Here is a 22,060-nt window from a genome sequence, read left to right as displayed (position 1 = left end):
TGTTATGCAGGCTGTACACTCACTACTTTACATTGTAACAAAGTGTCATTTCTTCAGTGTTGTCACATGAAAAGATATAATAAAATATTTACACTGTTATGCAGGCTGTACACTCACTACTTTACATTGTAACAAAGTGTCATTTCTTCAGTGTTGTCACATGAAAAGATATAATAAATATTTACACTGTTATACAGGCTGTACACTCACTACTTTACATTGTAACAAAGTGTCATTTCTTCAGTGTTGTCACATGAAACAATATAATAAAATATTTACACTGTTATACAGGCTGTACACTCACTACTTTACATTGTAGTAAAGTGTCATTTCTTCAGTGTTGTCACATGAAAAGATATAATAAATATTTACACTGTTATACAGGCTGTACACTCACTACTTTACATTGTAACAAAGTGTAATTTCTTCAGTGTTGTCACATGAAAAGATATAATAAATATTTACACTGTTATACATGCTGTACACTCACTACTTTACATTGTAGCAAAGTGTCATTTCTTCAGTGTTGTCACATGAAACAATATAATAAAATATATACAAAAATGTGAGGGGTGTACTCAGTTTTGTGAGATACTGTATATCTATGCACACATTATGTATATATATATATGTATATATATATATATATATATATATATATATATATATACACACACACACACATATACACTCATCAGCCAATTTATTAGGTACACCTGTTCAATTGCTTGTTAACAGAAATTTCTAATCAGCCAATCACATGGCAGCAACTCAATGCATTTAGGCATCTAGACGTGGTGAAGACGACTTGCTGAAGTTCAAACCGAGCATCAGAATGGGGGAGAAAGGGGATTTAGGTGACTTTGAGCGTGGCATGGTTGTTGGTGCAGATCGGCTGGTCTGAGTATTTAAAAAACTGCTGATCTACTGGGATTTTCATGCACAACCATCTCTAGGGTTTACAGAGAATGGTCCGAAAAAACGAAAATATCCAGTGAGCGGCAGTTGTGTGGACGACAATGCCTTGATGTCAGAGGAGAATGGGCAGACTGGCTCGAGATGATAGAAAGGCAACAGTAACTCAAATAACCACTCGTTACAAGCAAGGTATGCAGAATTATATGAACGCACAATATGTCGGCAATAGTAACTCAAATAACCACTCGTTACAAGCAAGGTATGCAGAATTATATGAACGCACAATACGTCGGCAATAGTAACTCAAATAAGCACTCGTTACAAGCAAGGTATGCAGAATTATATGAACCCACAATACGTCGGCAATAGTAACTCAAATAACCACTCGTTACAACCAAGGTATGCAGAATTATATGAACGCACAATACGTCGGCAATAGTAACTCAAATAACCACTCGTTACAAGCAAGGTATGCAGAATTATATGAACGCACAATACGTCGAAGCAGATGGGCTACAGCAGCAGCAGACCACACCGGGTGCCACTCCCGTCAGCTAAGAACAGGATTACAAACAAGGGAAATTGAGGGATAGGTGAAATAAAAAATAATAATAGTTCAGGCAGCTATGTTAATGTGCATTAGATTGCTAGCTCACTGAACACAAGAGTATTAGACTAATTGTAACACTATTTACAAAAATGCACAACAGAAGAATGAGCCTTACTCTAGTTAACTAAGAAGAGGAAAATAGTCAAATAACTTTAAATATGCAATATAATTTGTACTTGTTATTCGCTTAGAATCCTCTGATCTGTTAGTCCTGTGTGCAGTATCCTCTGATCTGTTAGTCCTGTGTGCAGTATCCTCTGATCTGTTAGTTCTGTGTGCGCTATCCTCTCATCTGTTAGTCCTGTGTGCAGTATCCTCTGATCTGTTAGTCCTGTGTGCGCTATCCTCTGATCTGTTAGTCCTGTGTGCGCTATCCTCTGATCTGTTAGTCCTGTGTGCAGTATCCTCTGATCTGTTAGTCCTGTGTGCGCTATCCTCTGATCTGTTAGTCCTGTGTGCAGTATCCTCTGATCTGTTAGTCCTGTGTGCGCTATCCTGTGATCTGTTAGTCCTGTGTGCGCTATCCTCTGATCTGTTAGTCCTGTGTGCGCTATCCTTTGATCTGTTAGTCCTGTGTGCGCTATCCTTTGATCTGTTAGTCCTGTGTGCGCTATCCTTTGATCTGTTAGTCCTGTGTGCGCTATTCTGTGATGTTAGTCCTGTGTGCGCTATCCTCTGATCTGTTAGTCCTGTGTGCGCTATCCTCTGATCTGTTAGTCCTGTGTGCAGTATCCTCTGATCTGTTAGTCCTGTATGCAGTATCCTCTGATCTGTTAGTCCTGTGTGCGCTATACTCTGATCTGTTAGTCCTGTGTGCGCTATACTCTGATCTGTTAGTCCTGTGTGCAGTATCCTCTGATCTGTTAGTCCTGTGTGCGTTATCCTCTGATCTGTTAGTCCTGTGTGCAGTATCCTCTGATCTGTTAGTCCTGTATGCAGTATCCTCTGATCTGTTAGTCCTGTGTGCGCTATACTCTGATCTGTTAGTCCTGTGTGCAGTATCCTCTGATCTGTTAGTCCTGTGTGCAGTATCCTCTGATCTGTTAGTCCTGTGTGCGCTATCCTCTGATCTGTTAGTCCTGTGTGCGCTATCCTCTGATCTGTTAGTCCTGTGTGCGCTATCCTCTGATCTGTTAGTCCTGTGTGCGCTATCCTCTGATCTGTTAGTCCTGTGTGCGCTATCCTCTGATCTGTTAGTCCTGTGTGCGCTATCCTCTCATCTGTTAGTCCTGTGTGCGCTATCCTCTGATCTGTTAGTCCTGTGTGCGCTATACTCTGATCTGTTAGTCCTGTGTGCGCTATCCTCTGATCTGTTAGTCCTGTGTGCGCTATCCTCTGATCTGTTAGTCCTGTGTGCGCTATCCTCTGATCTGTTAGTCCTGTGTGCGGTATCCTCTGATCTGTTAGTCCTGTGTGCGCTATCCTCTGATCTGTTAGTCCTGTGTGCGTTATCCTCTGATCTGTTAGTCCTGTGTGCGCTATCCTCTGATCTGTTAGTCCTGTGTGCAGTATCCTCTCATCTGTTAGTCCTGTGTGCAGTATCCTCTCATCTGTTAGTCCTGTGTGCGCTATACTCTGATCTGTTAGTCCTGTGTGCGCTATACTCTGATCTGTTAGTCCTGTGTGCGTTATCCTCTGATCTGTTAGTCCTGTGTGCGCTATCCTCTGATCTGTTAGTCCTGTGTGCGCTATCCTCTGATCTGTTAGTCCTGTGTGCGCTATCCTCTGATCTGTTAGTCCTGTGTGCGCTATCCTCTGATCTGTTAGTCCTGTGTGCGCTATCCTCTGATCTGTTAGTCCTGTGTGCGCTATCCTCTGATCTGTTAGTCCTGTGTGCGCTATCCTCTGATCTGTTAGTCCTGTGTGCGCTATCCTCTGATCTGTTAGTCCTGTGTGCGTTATCCTCTGATCTGTTAGTCCTGTGTGCGTTATCCTCTCATCTGTTAGTCCTGTGTGCGCTATCCTGTGATCTGTTAGTCCTGTGTGCGCTATCCTGTGATCTGTTAGTCCTGTGTGCGCTATCCTCTGATCTGTTAGTCCTGTGTGCGCTATACTCTGATCTGTTAGTCCTGTGTGCGCTATCCTCTGATCTGTTAGTCCTGTGTGCGCTATCCTCTGATCTGTTAGTCCTGTGTGCGCTATCCTCTGATCTGTTAGTCCTGTGTGCGCTATCCTCTGATCTGTTAGTCCTGTGTGCGCTATCCTCTGATCTGTTAGTCCTGTGTGCAGTATCCTCTGATCTGTTAGTCCTGTGTGCGCTATACTCTGATCTGTTAGTCCTGTGTGCGCTATCCTCTGATCTGTTAGTCCTGTGTGCGCTATCCTCAGATCAGAGGATAACGCACACAGGACTAACAGATCAGAGGATAGCGCACACAGGACTAACAGATCAGAGGATAGCGCACACAGGACTAACAGATCAGAGGATACTGCATACAGGACTAACAGATCAGAGGATAACGCACACAGGACTAACAGATCAGAGGATACTGCACACAGGACTAACAGATCAGAGGATAGCGCACACAGGACTAACAGATCAGAGGATAGCGCACACAGGACTAACAGATCAGAGGATAGCGCACACAGGACTAACAGATCAGAGGATAACGCACACAGGACTAACAGATCAGTTAGTCCTGTGTGCGCTATCCTCTGATCTGTTAGTCCTGTGTGCGCTATCCTCTGATCTGTTAGTCCTGTGTGCAGTATCCTCTGATCTGTTAGTCCTGTGTGCGCTATCCTCTGATCTGTTAGTCCTGTGTGCGTTATCCTCTGATCTGTTAGTCCTGTGTGCGCTATCCTCTGATCTGTTAGTCCTGTGTGCGCTATCCTCTGATCTGTTAGTCCTGTGTGCGCTATCCTGTGATCTGTTAGTCCTGTGTGCGCTATCCTCTGATCTGTTAGTCCTGTGTGCGCTATCCTCTGATCTGTTAGTCCTGTGTGCGCTATCCTCTCATCTGTTAGTCCTGTGTGCGCTATCCTCTGATCTGTTAGTCCTGTGTGCGCTATCCTCTCATCTGTTAGTCCTGTGTGCGCTATCCTCTCATCTGTTAGTCCTGTGTGCGCTATCCTCTCATCTGTTAGTCCTGTGTGCGCTATCCTCTGATCTGTTAGTCCTGTGTGCAGTATCCTCTGATCTGTTAGTCCTGTGTGCGCTATCCTCTGATCTGTTAGTCCTGTGTGCGCTATCCTCTCATCCATCTGTTAGTCCTGTGTGCGCTATCCTCTGATCTGTTAGTCCTGTGTGCGCTATCCTCTGATCTGTTAGTCCTGTGTGCGCTATCCTCTGATCTGTTAGTCCTGTGTGCGCTATCCTCTGATCTGTTAGTCCTGTGTGCGCTATCCTCTCATCCATCTGTTAGTCCTGTGTGCGCTATCCTCTGATCTGTTAGTCCTGTGTGCGCTATCCTCTGATCTGTTAGTCCTGTGTGCGCTATCCTCTGATCTGTTAGTCCTGTGTGCGCTATCCTCTGATCTGTTAGTCCTGTGTGCAGTATCCTCTGATCTGTTAGTCCTGTGTGCGCTATCCTCTGATCTGTTAGTCCTGTGTGCGCTATCCTCTGATCTGTTAGTCCTGTGTGCGCTATCCTCTGATCTGTTAGTCCTGTGTGCGCTATCCTCTGATCTGTTAGTCCTGTGTGCGCTATCCTCTGATCTGTTAGTCCTGTGTGCGCTATCCTCTGATCTGTTAGTCCTGTGTGCGCTATCCTCTGATCTGTTAGTCCTGTGTGCGCTATCCTCTCATCCATCTGTTAGTCCTGTGTGCGCTATCCTCTGATCTGTTAGTCCTGTGTGTGCTATCCTCTGATCTGTTAGTCCTGTGTGCGCTATCCTCTGATCTGTTAGTCCTGTGTGCGCTATCCTCTCATCCATCTGTTAGTCCTGTGTGCGCTATCCTCTGATCTGTTAGTCCTGTGTGCGCTATCCTCTGATCTGTTAGTCCTGTGTGCGCTATCCTCTGATCTGTTAGTCCTGTGTGCGTTATCCTCTGATCTGTTAGTCCTGTGTGCGCTATCCTCTGATCTGTTAGTCCTGTGTGCGCTATACTCTGATCTGTTAGTCCTGTGTGCAGTATCCTCTGATCTGTTAGTCCTGTGTGCAGTATCCTCTGATCTGTTAGTCCTGTGTGCGCTATCCTCTGATCTGTTAGTCCTGTGTGCGCTATCCTCTGATCTGTTAGTCCTGTGTGCGCTATCCTCTCATCTGTTAGTCCTGTGTGCGCTATCCTCTCATCTGTTAGTCCTGTGTGCGCTATCCTCTGATCTGTTAGTCCTGTGTGCGCTATCCTCTGATCTGTTAGTCCTGTGTGCAGTATCCTCTGATCTGTTAGTCCTGTGTGCGCTATCCTCTGATCTGTTAGTCCTGTGTGCGCTATCCTCTGATCTGTTAGTTCTGTGTGCGCTATCCTCTGATCTGTTAGTCCTGTGTGCGCTATACTCTGATCTGTTAGTCCTGTGTGCAGTATCCTCTGATCTGTTAGTCCTGTGTGCGCTATCCTCTGATCTGTTAGTCCTGTGTGCGTTATCCTCTGATCTGTTAGTCCTGTGTGCGCTATCCTCTGATCTGTTAGTTCTGTGTGCGCTATCCTCTGATCTGTTAGTCCTGTGTGCGTTATCCTCTCATCTGTTAGTCCTGTGTGCAGTATCCTCTGATCTATTAGTCCTGTGTGCGTTATCCTCTCATCCATCTGTTAGTCCTGTGTGCGCTATCCTCTCATCCATCTGTTAGTCCTGTGTGCAGTATCCTCTGATCTATTAGTCCTGTGTGCGTTATCCTCTCATCCATCTGTTAGTCCTGTGTGCGCTATCCTCTCATCCATCTGTTAGTCCTGTGTGCAGTATCCTCTGATCTGTTAGTCCTGTGTGCGCTATCCTCTCATCTGTTAGTCCTGTGTGCGTTATCCTCTGATCTGTTAGTCCTGTGTGCGTTATCCTCTGATCTGTTAGTCCTGTGTGCGCTATCCTCTGATCTGTTAGTCCTGTGTGCGCTATCCTCTGATCTGTTAGTCCTGTGTGCGCTATCCTCTCATCTGTTAGTCCTGTGTGCAGTATCCTCTGATCTATTAGTCCTGTGTGCGTTATCCTCTCATCCATCTGTTAGTCCTGTTACTGTCACATTCGAAACCTGTATCTTTAGAAAAAGAAATCTCAGTCTCCTAAACCTCAAACCACATCATTGTCCAACTCCTCTATATCTGTAGAAAAAACTATGAAATGCAAAATGATGGAAGAAAGTGAATCCCAAATGACTCACTGACACAGAGGCAATGGGACAGCTTGTAAAAGCAAATGATTGTGCACCACAGACATCTAATACTCCCCATAAATCCTGAGCTGAGACCCCCCATCCTCATATAATCACCACTGACACATCTAGGATCAAGAAAACTTTTCACTGAACCTGACAGCAAAAAAGACAACTGTGTCCATAAAACTTTCCTTCTGAAATGGAATTAATTCTCAGGATGCCTCATGCAAACCCTAGGCATTAATGTATCCTCTTGTAGCGTTGTCCTCACCACCTCTGCTGTCTGTGTCAAGTCTGTTCCATGAATCAAGCTTCTGCCAATGTCTCCTGGACCTACAAGACTCGCACTTGAGATTGTGTTTCCTTGTTCTATTGCTCTTCTAGTCACAGATGCTTTCAGCCCTAGCTTTATCAAATCCCTTCATATAAATTAATGTTTCTGTCAAATCCCCACTCTCCCATCTCCTCTCTAAGCTCTACATACAGTAGAATTGCATAATAAACAAGTGCATAATAAAGAGACAAAAGAATAGAACTTAATCTAATTCTAAATTAGCAGTAGATTTTTATAACAAATTTCAAAGTGTTCTTTAATTCCCTGCCCTTTTTTGTCAGCCAAATACAGATTCATACACTGTGCTCAACAGGGCTGGTGCTTCAGTAATTGTGCATATAAAAAGCTGGGCACCATTTTATAATGAAAGAAAAATTGTCTCTTAAAACTGCTCTGTCTGAATCATGAAAGTTTAATGGTAAATTTAGTGTCCCTGTATATCACAACGTCACTAAGTTTTATGTCTCTCCCTGAACTGTACTGGACACACTAAGGACAGAAAAATGAGAGAAGTTATATTGTTATACAGAGAAGACATTGCTATTCCATATGCCCCATAATAAACAATCAGACATCAATATGACCTTCAGAGCAAAACATGCACAAGTGACACAGGTAATTGTGAGTAAATTACCATAAGGCACACTGGGTCTGTCATGCACCCCACATGACACAGATCGCTCTCTTCCAACTGCACAAAAAAACATAACAAGATGAGCAATAAATAAAACTATGCAGAAGGAAACTGCATGAGACAAAAAAACTAACTAGAACATCAGTTGGACCAAGGGGAGCAATTGATGTGACACCACAAAAAGGCACCAAACCCATTAACACGGTTCACTTAGTTTAGAAGGACCCCAGAGACCCAGGGAGCTTATTCAAGTGTGGCAGGAACTTAACCATCTGGAATACATCAACAATGCAATAAAATACTCTGAAGGGATGCAAAAAAGGATCCACAAATTCTTTGCAGGTGAAACCTTGAAAACTTTCATGAGAAGCTTCATGGTGAATCAACCAACAGATGCAAATCCTAAAGCAGAGAATCACAAGTTGCCTCCAGCAGACATTCCGATTCTTCAGAATTCCAAAAATGATATTACCATCCAAATACAAGATACAGGGCCAACAATCACTGATAAACTTCATCCGATCTGCAGAGATACAACGATACCCTTTGTCCAGCAGAAATATGTACCAGAAGACCACAGTGAGGTGAGCTTTAGTAGAGAAGGTTCTTACATTATCACAATCTGTAGTGATACGATACCCTTTGTCCTGCACAAAGCTGTGCCAGAGAAGACCACAGTGAGGTGAGCTTTAGTAGGGAATGTTCTTACATTATCACAATCTGCAGTGATACAATGATACCCTTTGTTCTGCAGAAAGCTGTGCCAGAGAAGACCACAGTGAGGTGAGCTTAGTAGGGAAGGTTCTTACATTATCACAATCTGTAGTGATACAACGATACCCTTTGTCCTGCAGAAAGCTGTGCCAGAGAAGACCACAGTGAGGTGAGCTTTAGTAGGGAAGGTTCTTACATTATCACAATCTGTAGTGATACAACGATACCCTTTGTCCTGCAGAAAGCTGTGCCAGAGAAGACCACAGTGAGGTGAGCTTTAGTAGGGAATGTTCTTACATTATCACAATCTGCAGTGATACAACAATACCCTTTGTCCTGCAGAAAGCTGTGCCAGAAGACCACAGTGAGGTGAGCTTTAGTAGGGACTGTTCTTACATTATCACAATCTGCAGTGATACAACGATACCCTTTGTCCTGCAGAAAGCTGTGCCAGAGAAGACCACAGTGAGGTGAGCTTTAGTAGGGAAGGTTCTTACATTATCACAATCTATAGTGATACAACGATACCCTTTGTCCTGCAGAAAGCTGTGCCAGAAGACCACAGTGAGGTGAGCTTTAGTAGGGAAGGTTCTTACATTATCACAATCTGCAGTGATACAATGATACCCTTTGTTCTGCAGAAAGCTGTGCCAGAGAAGACCACAGTGAGGTGAGCTTTAGTAGGGAAGGTTCTTACATTATCACAATCTGTAGTGATACAATGATACCCTTTGTCCTGCAGAAAGCTGTGCCAGAAGACCACAGTGAGGTGAGCTTTAGTAGGGAAGGTTCTTACATTATCACAATCTATAGTGATACAACGATACCCTTTGTCCTGCAGAAAGCTGTGCCAGAAGACCACAGTGAGGTGAGCTTTAGTAGGGAAGGTTCTTACATTATCACAATCTGTAGTGATACAACAATACCCTTTGTCCTGCAGAAAGCTGTGCCAGAGAAGACCACAGTGAGGTGAGCTTTAGTAGGGAATGTTCTTACATTATCACAATCTGCAGTGATACAATGATACCCTTTGTTCTGCAGAAAGCTGTGCCAGAGAAGACCACAGTGAGGTGAGCTTTAGTAGGGAAGGTTCTTACATTATCACAATCTGTAGTGATACAACGATACCCTTTGTCCTGCAGAAAGCTGTGCCAGAGAAGACCACAGTGAGGTGAGCTTTAGTAGGGAATGTTCTTACATTATCACAATCTGTAGTGATACAACGATACCCTTTGTCCTGCAGAAAGCTGTGCCAGACAAGACCACAGTGAGGTGAGCTTTAGTAGGGAATGTTCTTACATTATCACAATCTGTAGTGATACAACGATACCCTTTGTCCTGCAGAAAGCTGTGCCAGAGAAGACCACAGTGAGGTGAGCTTTAGTAGGGAGTGTTCTTACATTATCACAATCTGCAGTGATACAATGATACCCTTTGTTCTGCAGAAAGCTGTGCCAGAGAAGACCACAGTGAGGTGAGCTTTAGTAGGGAAGGTTCTTACATTATCACAATCTGTAGTGATACAATGATATCCTTTGTCCTGCAGAAAGCTGTGCCAGAAGACCACAGTGAGGTGAGCTTTAGTAGGGAAGGTTCTTACATTATCACAATCTGTAGTGACACAACGATACCCTTTGTCCTGCAGAAAGCTGTGCCAGAAGACCACAGTGAGGTGAGCTTTAGTAGGGAAGGTTCTTACATTATCACAATCTGTAGTGATACAACGATACCCTTTGTCCTGCAGAAAGCTGTGCCAGAGAAGACCACAGTGAGGTGAGCTTTAGTAGGGAAGGTTCTTACATTATCACAATCTGTAGTGATACAACGATACCCTTTGTCCTGCAGAAAGCTGTGCCAGAGAAGACCACAGTGAGGTGAGCTTTAGTAGGGAAGGTTCTTACATTATCACAATCTGTAGTGATACAACGATACCCTTTGTCCTGCAGAAAGCTGTGCCAGAAGACCACAGTGAGGTGAGCTTTAGTAGGGAATATGCTTACATTATCACAATCTGCAGTGATACAACGATACCCTTTGTTCTGCAGAAAGCTGTGCCAGAGAAGACCACAGTGAGGTGAGCTTTAGTAGGGAAGGTTCTTACAACATTATCAAGATCTGCAGCAGAAGCACAACAGTAGTTTTGACCCATCTTCACATATCTGCTGTGTTCAGCACAAGGAAATAAACTGTTGGGATGATGGTGCGCTAATGTTAGCATGCACAATATTGAAATATTGCACTTGGCATTTGTACTCAATTTTGCGCTTATTACAAATTGAAAGTAAAATCGATCGCACACTAAATTAGTGTTTGTCAGGTTAGCGCAACTGAAGTCCTCGCATAAAGGGCTTAGTAACAAGTTACACCAAACACTGCATACTGTAAATAGATTAGAATAAAGTGCAACACTTATATATACTATCTGATAATAATTATTTGTAGAAATATTAATAAACATAATTATAAGGGTTGAAAGGTATATGGTATATGACAAGATATTTGAAAGGAAAGGGCTATAATGTATATTTATACATACATATACAAGTCTAAATATGTGTGTGTATATGAATGTATTTATGTACATATATATGTGTGTGTATACATGTGTATTTATGTTTATATATGTATGTATGTATGTATAAACATATATAACCATAAATACACATGTATACACATGTGGGCAGCAAACATTCTCATAGAGTGCCTTCAGGGCCAAATATTTGTGACCTCAAACACCATATGCCAAGGTGACATACAGTGTCAAGTTAAGTGAGATGACACAATTAGTGAAATGTGCATCGGTGTGGCCCTCGGGTACCACAAGAGCTGGCACTGATGTTATCAGGTGATAAACTGAGTAACGACAAATACCCACTGCTGCTAAGCAGATAACTAGAGAACCACTTCATGCCACCTATGGGCTGGCAGCACCATATAAATAATGCAAGTGGTGTAGAGTCCCAAGGATTCCATACCCGTCATCTGACCTCCAGATGACCCTGTATCCCACCTAATGAAACTACTGGGGGCCGGCGCCACAACAGCTATCAGCTGAATCAGAACCTGACAGACGCTAATGTACTAAAAATGAATCTGGGCAAAACTATTTCTCCTACATTTTGAGACAAAAGAACTGTACGAGAGCGTCAGTTTGTGACTCTGGGAATTCTGTATTTTATTTACGTTACAATCATTATGTAATTAACCCTTTGTAATAGCTGCACACTGAGCTCTCACAGTAAGTGCTGCCGAGTGACATGAGGTCACACTACTTAGCCCGAAGCACAAAATATTTATCTAGTGCAACCAAAATATCCTGAATAAATGACTTCTGATTGCAGCAAATGTTACTGTAGCGTGTAGAAACCAGTGAGGGGGGAACATTGTTTAGTAGTAGCTGTCATTAGTTTAAAGGGACAGTCAATACCAGAATTGATGTTGTTTTAAAAGATAGATAATCCCTTAATTACCCATTCCCCAGTTTTGCATAACTAACACAGTTATAATTATACATGTTTTACCTTTTATCTAAGCCTCAGCAGACTGCCCCCTTTTTTCAGTTCTTTTGAAAGACTTGCATTTTAGCCAATCAGAGCTGTCTCCATGGTAAATTCACGTGCATGAGCTCAATGTTATCTATATGAAACACGTGAACTAATGCCCTCTAGTGGTGAAAAACTATCAAAATGCATTTACATTAGAGGCGGCCTTCAAGGTCTAAGAAATTAGCATATGAACCTCCTAGGTTTAGCTTTCAACTAAAAATACCAAGAGAACAAAGCAAAATTGGTGATAAAAGTAAATTGGAAAGTTGTTTAAAATTACATCCCCTATTTGAAACATGAAAGTTTTTTTTTTACTTGACTGTCCCTTTAAGCATTAGAGAGTTAGCTGTGTGGGTCAGTATAAGCTGTCATTAGTTTAAGAATTAGAGAGTTAGCTCTGTGGGTCAGTACTAGATGTGATTAGTGTCAGTATTAGGGTGTTAGCTCTGTGGGTCAGCAATAGATGTGATTAGTGTCAGTATTAGAGTGTTAGGTCTGTGGGTCAGCAATAGATGTGATTAATGTCAGTATTAGATGTGATTAGTGTCAGTATTAGAGTGTTAGCTCTGTGGGTCAGTATTAGATGTGATTAGTGTCAGTATTAGAGTGTTAGCCCTGTGGGTCAGTATTAGATGTGATTAGTGTCAGTATTAGGGTGTTAGCTCTGTGGGTCAGCAATAGATGTGATTAGTGTCAGTATTAGAGTGTTAGGTCTGTGGGTCAGCAATAGATGTGATTAATGTCAGTATTAGATGTGATTAGTGTCAGTATTAGAGTGTTAGCTCTGTGGGTCAGTACTAGATGCGATTAGTGTCAGTATTAGAGTGTTAGCTCTGTGGGTCAGTATTAGATGTGATTAGTGTCAGTATTAGAGTGTTAGCCCTGTGGGTCAGTATTAGATGTGATTAGTGTCAGTATTAGGGTGTTAGCTCTGTGGGTCAGTACTAGATGTGATTAGTGTCAGTATTAGGGTGTTAGCTCTGTGGGTCAGTACTAGATGCGATTAGTGTCAGTATTAGAGTGTTAGCTCTGTGGGTCAGTATTAGATGTGATTAGTGTCAGTATTAGAGTGTTAGCCCTGTGGGTCAGTATTAGATGTGATTAGTGTCAGTATTAGGGTGTTAGCTCTGTGGGTCAGTACAAGATGTGATTAGTGTCAGTATTAGAGTGTTAGCTCTGTGGGTCAGCAATAGATGTGTTTAGTGTCAGTATTAGAGTGTTAACTCTGTGGGCCTGTATTAGATCTGATTAGTGTCAGTATTAGAGTGTTAGCTCTGTGGGTCAGTATTAGATGTGATTAGTGTCAGTATTAGATGTGATTAGTGTCAGTATTAGAGTGTTAGCTCTGTGGGTCAGTACTAGATGCGATTAGTGTCAGTATTAGAGTGTTAGCTCTGTGGGTCAGTATTAGATGTGATTAGTGTCAGTATTAGAGTGTAGCCTGTGGGTCAGTATTAGATGTATTAGTGTCAGTATTAGAGTGTTAGCTTGTGGGTCAGTATAGATGTGATTAGTGTCAGTATTAAAGTGAGTGTGGGTCAGTACAAGATGTGATTAGTGTCAGTATTAGAGTGTAGCTCGATGGTCTAACTGTGTGTCAGTATTAGAGCTCTGTGTATTAGGTGTGAGTCTGTGTCAGAGAGTGTAGCTCTGTGGGTCAGTATAGATGTGATTATGTCATATTGTTGGTGGGTCAGTATTAGAGTGTTAGCTCTGTGGGTCAGTATCTGAGTGATAGCTCTGTGGGTCATACTAGATGTGTTAGTGTCAGTATTAGAGTGTTTAGCTCTGTGGGTCAGTACTAGATGTGATTAGTGGTCAGTATTAGAGTGTTAGCTCTGTGGGTCAGTATTAGATGTGATTAGTGTCAGTATTAGAGTGTTAGCTCTGTGGGTCAGTACTAGATGTGATTAGTGTCAGTATTAGAGTGTTAGCTCTGTGGGTCAGTATAGAGTGTTAGCTCTATGGGTCAGTATTAGAGAGTTAGCTCTGTGGGTCAGTATTAGATGTGTTTAGTGTCAGTATTAGAGTGTTAGCTCTGTGGGTCAGTACTAGATGTGATTAGTGTCAGTATTAGAGTGTTAGCTCTGTGGGTCAGTATTAGATGTGATTAGTGTCAGTATTAGAGTGTTAGCTCAGTGGGTCAGTACTAGATGTGATTAGTGTCAGTAGTAGAGTGTTAGCTCTGTGGGTCAGTATTAGAGTGTTAGCTCTATGGGTCAGTATTAGAGAGTTAGCTCTGTGGGTCAGTATTAGATGTGTTTAGTGTCAGTATTAGAGTGTTAGCTCTGTGGGTCAGTACTAGATGTGATTAGTGTCAGTATTAGAGTGTTAGCTCTGTTGGTCAGTATTAGATGTGATTAATGTCAGTATTAGAGTGTTAGCTCTGTGGGTCAGTATTAGAGTGTTAGCTCTGTGGGTCAGTATTAGATGTGATTAGTGTCAGTATTAGAGTGTTAGCTCTGTGGGTCAGTATTAGATGTGATTAGTGTCAGTATTAGAGTGTTAGCTCTGTGGGTCAGTACTAGATGTGATTAATGTCAGTATTAGAGTGTTAGCTCTGTGGGTCAGTATTAGATGTGATTAATGTCAGTATTAGAGTGTTAGCTCTGTGGGTCAGTATTAGAGTGTTAGCTCTGTGGGTCAGTACTAGATGTGATTAGTGTCAGTATTAGAGTGTTAGCTCTGTGGGTCAGTATTAGAGAGTTAGCTCTGTGGGTCAGTACTAGATGTGATTAGTGTCAGTATTAGAGTGTTAGCTCTGTGGGTCAGTACTAGATGTGATTAGTGTCAGTATTAGAGTGTTAGCTCTGTTGGTCAGTATTAGATGTGATTAGTGTCAGTATTAGAGTGTTAGCTCTGTGGGTCAGTATTAGATGTGATTAATGTCAGTATTAGAGTGTTAGCTCTGTGGGTCAGTATTAGATGTGATTAATGTCAGTATTAGAGTGTTAGCTCTGTGGGTCAGTATTAGAGTGTTAGCTCTGTTGGTCAGTATTAGATGTGATTAATGTCAGTATTAGAGTGTTAGCTCTGTGGGTCAGTACTAGATGTGATTAGTGTCAGTATTAGGGTGTTAGCTCTGTGGGTCAGTACTAGATGTGATTAGTGTCAGTATTAGAGTGTTAACTCTGTGGGTCAGTACTAGATGTGATTAGTGTCAGTATTAGAGTGTTAGCTCTGTGGGTCAGTACTAGATGTGATTAGTGTCAGTATTAGGGTGTTAGCTCTGTGGGTCAGTATTAGATGTGATTAGTGTCAGCATTAGAGTGTTAGCTCTGTGGGTCAGTACTAGATGTGATTAGTGTCAGTATTAGAGTGTTAGCTCTGTGGGTCAGTACTAGATGTGATTAGTGTCAGTATTAGAGTGTTAGCTCTGTGGGTCAGTATTAGATGTGATTAGTGTCAGTATTAGAGTGTTAGCTCAGTGGGTCAGTACTAGATGTGATTAGTGTCAGTATTAGAGTGTTAGCTCTGTGGGTCAGTATTAGAGTGTTAGCTCTATGGGTCAGTATTAGAGAGTTAGCTCTGTGGGTCAGTACTAGATGTGATTAGTGTCAGTATTAGAGTGTTAGCTCTGTGGGTCAGTACTAGATGTGATTAGTGTCAGTATTAGAGTGTTAGCTCTGTGGGTCAGTATTAGATGTGATTAATGTCAGTATTAGAGTGTTAGCTCTGTGGGTCAGTATTAGATGTGATTAATGTCAGTATTAGAGTGTTAGCTCTGTGGGTCAGTATTAGAGTGTTAGCTCTGTTGGTCAGTATTAGATGTGATTAATGTCAGTATTAGAGTGTTAGCTCTGTGGGTCAGTACTAGATGTGATTAGTGTCAGTATTAGGGTGTTAGCTCTGTGGGTCAGTACTAGATGTGATTAGTGTCAGTATTAGAGTGTTAGCTCTGTGGGTCAGTACTAGATGTGATTAGTGTCAGTATTAGAGTGTTAGCTCTGTGGGTCAGTACTAGATGTGATTAGTGTCAGTATTAGAGTGTTAGCTCTGTGGGTCAGTATTAGATGTGATTAGTGTCAGTATTAGAGTGTTAGCTCAGTGGGTCAGTACTAGATGTGATTAGTGTCAGTATTAGAGTGTTAGCTCTGTGGGTCAGTATTAGAGTGTTAGCTCTATGGGTCAGTATTAGAGAGTTAGCTCTGTGGGTCAGTATTAGATGTGTTTAGTGTCAGTATTAGAGTGTTAGCTCTGTGGGTCAGTACTAGATGTGATTAGTGTCAGTATTAGAGTGTTAGCTCTGTTGGTCAGTATTAGATGTGATTAATGTCAGTATTAGAGTGTTAGCTCTGTGGGTCAGTATTAGAGTGTTAGCTCTGTGGGTCAGTATTAGATGTGATTAGTGTCAGTATTAGAGTGTTAGCTCTGTGGGTCAGTATTAGATGTGATTAGTGTCAGTATTAGAGTGTTAGCTCTGTGGGTCAGTACTAGATGTGATTAATGTCAGTATTAGAGTGTTAGCTCTGTGGGTCAGTATTAGATGTGATTAATGTCAGTATTAGAGTGTTAGCTCTGTGGGTCAGTATTAGAGTGTTAGCTCTGTGGGTCAGTACTAGATGTGATTAGTGTCAGTATTAGAGTGTTAGCTCTGTGGGTCAGTATTAGAGAGTTAGCTCTGTGGGTCAGTATTAGATGTGATTAGTGTCAGTATTAGAGTGTTAGCTCTGTGGGTCAGTACTAGATGTGATTAGTGTCAGTATTAGAGTGTTAGCTCTGTGGGTCAGTACTAGATGTGATTAGTGTCAGTATTAGAGTGTTAGCTCTGTGGGTCAGTACTAGATGTGATTAGTGTCAGTATTAGAGTGTTAGCTCTGTGGGTCAGTACTAGATGTGATTAGTGTCAGTATTAGAGTGTTAGCTCTGTGGGTCAGTACTAGATGTGATTAGTGTCAGTATTAGAGTGTTAGCTCTGTGGGTCAGTACTAGATGTGATTAGTGTCAGTATTAGAGTGTTAGCTCTGTGGGTCAGTACTAGATGTGATTAGTGTCAGTATTAGAGTGTTAGCTCTGTGGGTCAGTATAGATTTGATTAGTGTCAGTATTAGGGTGTTAGCTCTGTGGGTCAGTATTAGATGTGATTAGTGTCAGTATTAGAGTGTTAGCTCTGTGGGTCAGTATAGATTTGATTAGTGTCAGTATTAGAGTGTTAGCTCTGTGGGTCAGTATTAGATGTGATTAGTGTCAGTATTAGAGTGTTAGCTCTGTGGGTCAGTACTAGATGTGATTAGTGTCAGTATTAGAGAGTTAGCTCTGTGGGTCAGTACTAGATGTGATTAGTGTCAGTATTAGAGTGTTAGCTCTGTGGGTCAGTATTAGATGTGATTAGTGTCAGTATTAGAGTGTTAGCTCTGTGGGTCAGTACTAGATGTGATTAGTGTCAGTATTAGAGAGTTAGCTTTGTGGGTCAGTACTAGATGTGATTAGTGTCAGTATTAGAGTGTTAGCTCTGTGGGTCAGTATTAGATGTGATTAGTGTCAGTATTAGAGAGTTAGCTTTGTGGGTCAGTACTAGATGTGATTAGTGTCAGTATTAGAGTGTTAGCTCTGTGGGTCAGTACTAGATGTGATTAGTGTCAGTATTAGAGTGTTAGCTCTGTGGGTCAGTACTAGATGTGATTAGTGTCAGTATTAGAGAGTTAGCTCTGTGGGTCAGTACTAGATGTGATTAGTGTCAGTATTAGAGTGTTAGCTCTGTGGGTCAGTATTAGATGTGATTAGTGTCAGTATTAGAGTGTTAGCTCTGTGGGTCAGTACTAGATGTGATTAGTGTCAGTATTAGAGTGTTAGCTCTGTGGGTCAGTACTAGATGTGATTAGTGTCAGTATTAGAGTGTTAGCTCTGTGGGTCAGTACTAGATGTGATTAGTGTCAGTATTAGAGTGTTAGCTCTGTGGGTCAGTATTAGATGTGATTAGTGTCAGTATTAGATCTGATTAGTGTCAGCATTAGAGTGTTAGCTCTGTGGGTCAGTATTAGATGTGATTAGTGTCAGTATTAGAGTGTTAGCTCTGTGGGTCAGTACTAGATGTGATTAGTGTCAGTATTAGATCTGATTAGTGTCAGCATTAGAGTGTTAGCTCTGTGGGTCAGTATTAGATGTGATTAGTGTCAGTATTAGAGTGTTAGCTCTGTGGGTCAGTATTAGATGTGATTAGTGTCAGTATTAGATGTGATTAGTGTCAGTATTAGAGTGTTAGCTCTGTGGGTCAGTACTAGATGTGATTAGTGTCAGTATTAGATCTGATTAGTGTCAGTATTAGAGTGTTAGCTCTGTGGGTCAGTACTAGATGTGATTAGTGTCAGTATTAGATGTGATTAGTGTCAGTATTAGAGTGTTAGCTCTGTGGGTCAGTACTAGATGTGATTAGTGTCAGTATTAGATCTGATTAGTGTCAGTATTAGAGTGTTAGCTCTGTGGGTCAGTACTAGATGTGATTAGTGTCAGTATTAGAGTGTTAGCTCTGTGGGTCAGTACTAGATGTGATTAGTGTCAGTATTAGAGTGTTAGCTCTGTGGGTCAGTATAGATGTGCTTAGTGTCAGTATTAGAGTGTTAGCTCTGTGGGTCAGTACTAGATGTGATTAGTGTCAGTATTAGAGTGTTAGCTCTGTGGGTCAGTACTAGATGTGATTAGTGTCAGTATTAGAGTGTTAGCTCTGTGGGTCAGTATAGATGTGATTAGTGTCAGCATTAGAGTGTTAGCTCTGTGGGTCAGTATTAGATGTGATTAGTGTCAGCATTAGAGTGTTAGCTCTGTGGGTCAGTATTAGATGTGATTAGTGTCAGTATTAGAGTGTTAGCTCTGTGGGTCAGTACTAGATGTGATTAGTGTCAGTATTAGAGTGTTAGCTCTGTGGGTCAGTATAGATGTGATTAGTGTCAGTATTAGAGTGTTAGCTCTGTGGGTCAGTATTAGATGTGATTAGCGTCAGCATTAGAGTGTTAGCTCATTGGGTCAGTATTAGATGTGATTAGTGTCAGTATTAGAGTGTTAGCTCTGTGGGTCAGTATTAGATGTGATTAGTGTCAGCATTAGAGTGTTAGCTCTGTGGGTCAGTATTAGATGTGATTAGTGTCAGTATTAGAGTGTTAGCTCTGTGGGTCAGTATTTGATGTGATTAGTGTCAGTATTAGATGTGATTAGTGTCAGTATTAGAGTGTTAGCTCTGTGGGTCAGTATTAGAGTGTTAGCTCTGTGGGTCAGTACTAGATGAGATTAGTGTCAGTATTAGGGTGTTAGCTCTGTGGGTCAGTATAGATGTGATTAGTGTCAGTATTAGAGAGTTAGCTCTGTGGGTCAGTATAGATGTGATTAGTGTCAGTATTAGAGAGTTAGCTCTGTGGGTCAGTATAGATGTGATTAGTGTCAGTATTAGAGTGTTAGCTCTGTGGGTCAGTACTAGATGTGATTAGTGTCAGTATTAGAGTGTTAGCTCTGTGGGTCAGTACTAGATGTGATTAGTGTCAGTATTAGAGTGTTAGCTCTGTGGGTCAGTATAGATGTGATTAGTGTCAGTATTAGAGAGTTAGCTCTGTGGGTCAGTATAGATGTGATTAGTGTCAGTATTAGAGAGTTAGCTCTGTGGGTCAGTATAGATGTGATTAGTGTCAGTATTAGAGTGTTAGCTCTGTGGGTCAGTATAGATGTGATTAGTGTCAGTATTAGAGTGTTAGCTCTGTGAGTCAGTATAGATGTGATTAGTGTCAGTATTAGAGTGTTAGCTCTGTGGGTCAGTATAGATGTGATTAGTGTCAGTATTAGAGTGTTAGCTCTGTGGGTCAGTATTAGATGTGATTAGTGTCAGTATTAGAGTGTTAGCTCTGTGGGTCAGTATTAGAGTGTTAGCTCTGTGGGTCAGTACTAGATGAGATTAGTGTCAGTATTAGGGTGTTAGCTCTGTGGGTCAGTATAGATGTGATTAGTGTCAGTATTAGAGAGTTAGCTCTGTGGGTCAGTATAGATGTGATTAGTGTCAGTATTAGAGAGTTAGCTCTGTGGGTCAGTATAGATGTGATTAGTGTCAGTATTAGAGTGTTAGCTCTGTGGGTCAGTATAGATGTGATTAGTGTCAGTATTAGAGAGTTAGCTCTGTGGGTCAGTATAGATGTGATTAGTGTCAGTATTAGAGTGTTAGCTCTGTGGGTCAGTACTAGATGTGATTAGTGTCAGTATTAGAGTGTTAGCTCTGTGGGTCAGTATTAGATGTGATTAGTGTCAGTATTAGGGTGTTAGCTCTGTGGGTCAGTATTAGATGTGATTAGTGTCAGTATTAGAGTGTTAGCTCTGTGGGTCAGTAATAGATCTGATTAGTGTCAGTATTAGAGTGTTAGCTCTGTGGGTCAGTATAGATGTGATTAGTGTCAGTATTAGAGTGTTAGCTCTGTGGGTCAGTATAGATGTGATTAGTGTCAGTATTAGAGAGTTAGCTCTGTGGGTCAGTATAGATGTGATTAGTGTCAGTATTAGAGTGTTAGCTCTGTGGGTCAGTACTAGATGTGATTAGTGAAAGTATTAGAGTGTTAGCTCTGTGGGTCAGTACTAGATGTGATTAGTGTCAGTATTAGAGTGTTAGCTCTGTGGGTCAGTACTAGATGTGATTAGTGTCAGTATTAGAGTGTTAGCTCTGTGGGTCAGTACTAGATGTGATTAGTGTCAGTATTAGAGTTTTAGCTCTGTGGGTCAGCAATAGATGTGATTAGTGTCAGTATTAGAGTGTTAGCTCTGTGGGTCAGCAATAGATGTGATTAGTTTCAGTATTAGAGTGTTACCTCTGTGGGTCAGTATTAGAGTTAGCTCTGTGGGTCAGTATTAGAGTGTTAGCTCTGTGGGTCAGTATTAGAGTGTTAGCTCTGTGGGTCAGTATTAGATCTGATTAGTGTCAGTATTAGAGTTAGCTCTGTGGGTCAGCAATAGATGTGATTAGTTTCAGTATTAGAGTGTTAGCTCTGTGGGTCAGTATTAGAGTTAGCTCTGTGGGTCAGTATTAGATGTGATTAGTGTCAGTATTAGAGTGTTAGCTCTGTGGGTCAGTATTAGATGTGATTAGTGTCAGTATTAGAGTGTTAGCTCTGTGGGTCAGTATTAGATGTGATTATTGTCAGTATTAGAGTATTAGCTCTGTGGGTCAGTATTAGATGTGATTAGTGTCAGTATTAGAGTGTTAGCTCTGTGGGTCAGTACTAGATGTGATTAGTGTCAGTATTAGAGTGTCAGTTCTATGGGACAGTTTCACCTCACAGTATATTCATTACTATTATTCAGGACTTGGTTCTATAAAGCTGTCCTGTGGCAGAACCCTCTGCAGGCCACGCACACTCCCCTCCCACTACAATCTGTGTCACGCAGTACATTACCTGTATCAGTGATGTCTCTTTGTGTTAGCTAGGCCAGTGCATGTGACTCAGGCCTGTCTCTTGTCCTCAGGTCTGTCTCTTGTCCTCAGGTCTGTCTTGCATTTCCTCTCTGTACATATCCAGGTTTTACATCTCCCCAGACTGTCTCCCTCAGGCATTTGTAGAACTCCTCCTGATTGTGGCCCCAGAACTCAGAGCTTTGTTATCCGGCTGTCTCTTTCAGATGTGTCCAGGGGATGTCAGCTGGTGTCTGTAAATGCCTCAGGTGTCCCTGTGCTTGCCAGTTTGTGCCCTGCAGCTGCAGTCTCTTTGTGACAGTCTAACTGCGGCTGGGACAATAGAATCAGACAGCTGGGGATGAGAGAGAGAGACCTCAGCCAGCCCTGGGCTCAGAGGGACTGAGAGCTGGTCTGAAACATGACTCCCCCCATCCTCCTCTAGCAGTCTCCCCCCACCCTCCTCCTCCTGCAGCCCCCCATCCTCCTCCTCCTGCAGCCTCCCCCTGCATCCCTTCCTCCTCCTCCCTCCCCCAGCCCTCTCCTGCTTCTTTTTCTTTCTGTCTCATCTGGGTAATTTATGCTACACTGATGTAGGGGGGGGGGGGGGAGGGGGGCGATTCCAGGAGAAGCAAATAGCAGGGAACCTAGCAAGAGAGAGAGAGACACAGAGAGATGCAGAGAGAGAGATGACTGACAG

At 42.1% G+C, this 22,060-nt stretch overlaps 1 protein-coding gene across 1 annotated transcript in view; it reads right to left on the bottom strand.

Moving 5' to 3' along the window:
- Positions 1-21,774, bottom strand: part of LOC128652759 (protocadherin-16) — a 342,864-nt gene extending 321,090 nt beyond the window's left edge. The window contains exon 1 of the mRNA XM_053705690.1: positions 21,365-21,774. The gene's annotated coding sequence lies outside the window, so the exon portion shown is untranslated. The remainder of the gene's footprint in view (positions 1-21,364) is intronic.
- Between the last annotated feature and the right edge of the window lie 286 nt (positions 21,775-22,060).

The sequence above is a fragment of the Bombina bombina genome, chromosome 3, assembly GCF_027579735.1.
Source record: "Bombina bombina isolate aBomBom1 chromosome 3, aBomBom1.pri, whole genome shotgun sequence".
Lineage (NCBI taxonomy): Eukaryota > Metazoa > Chordata > Amphibia > Anura > Bombinatoridae > Bombina > Bombina bombina.
This window is presented reverse-complemented; position numbering and strand designations above follow the sequence as displayed.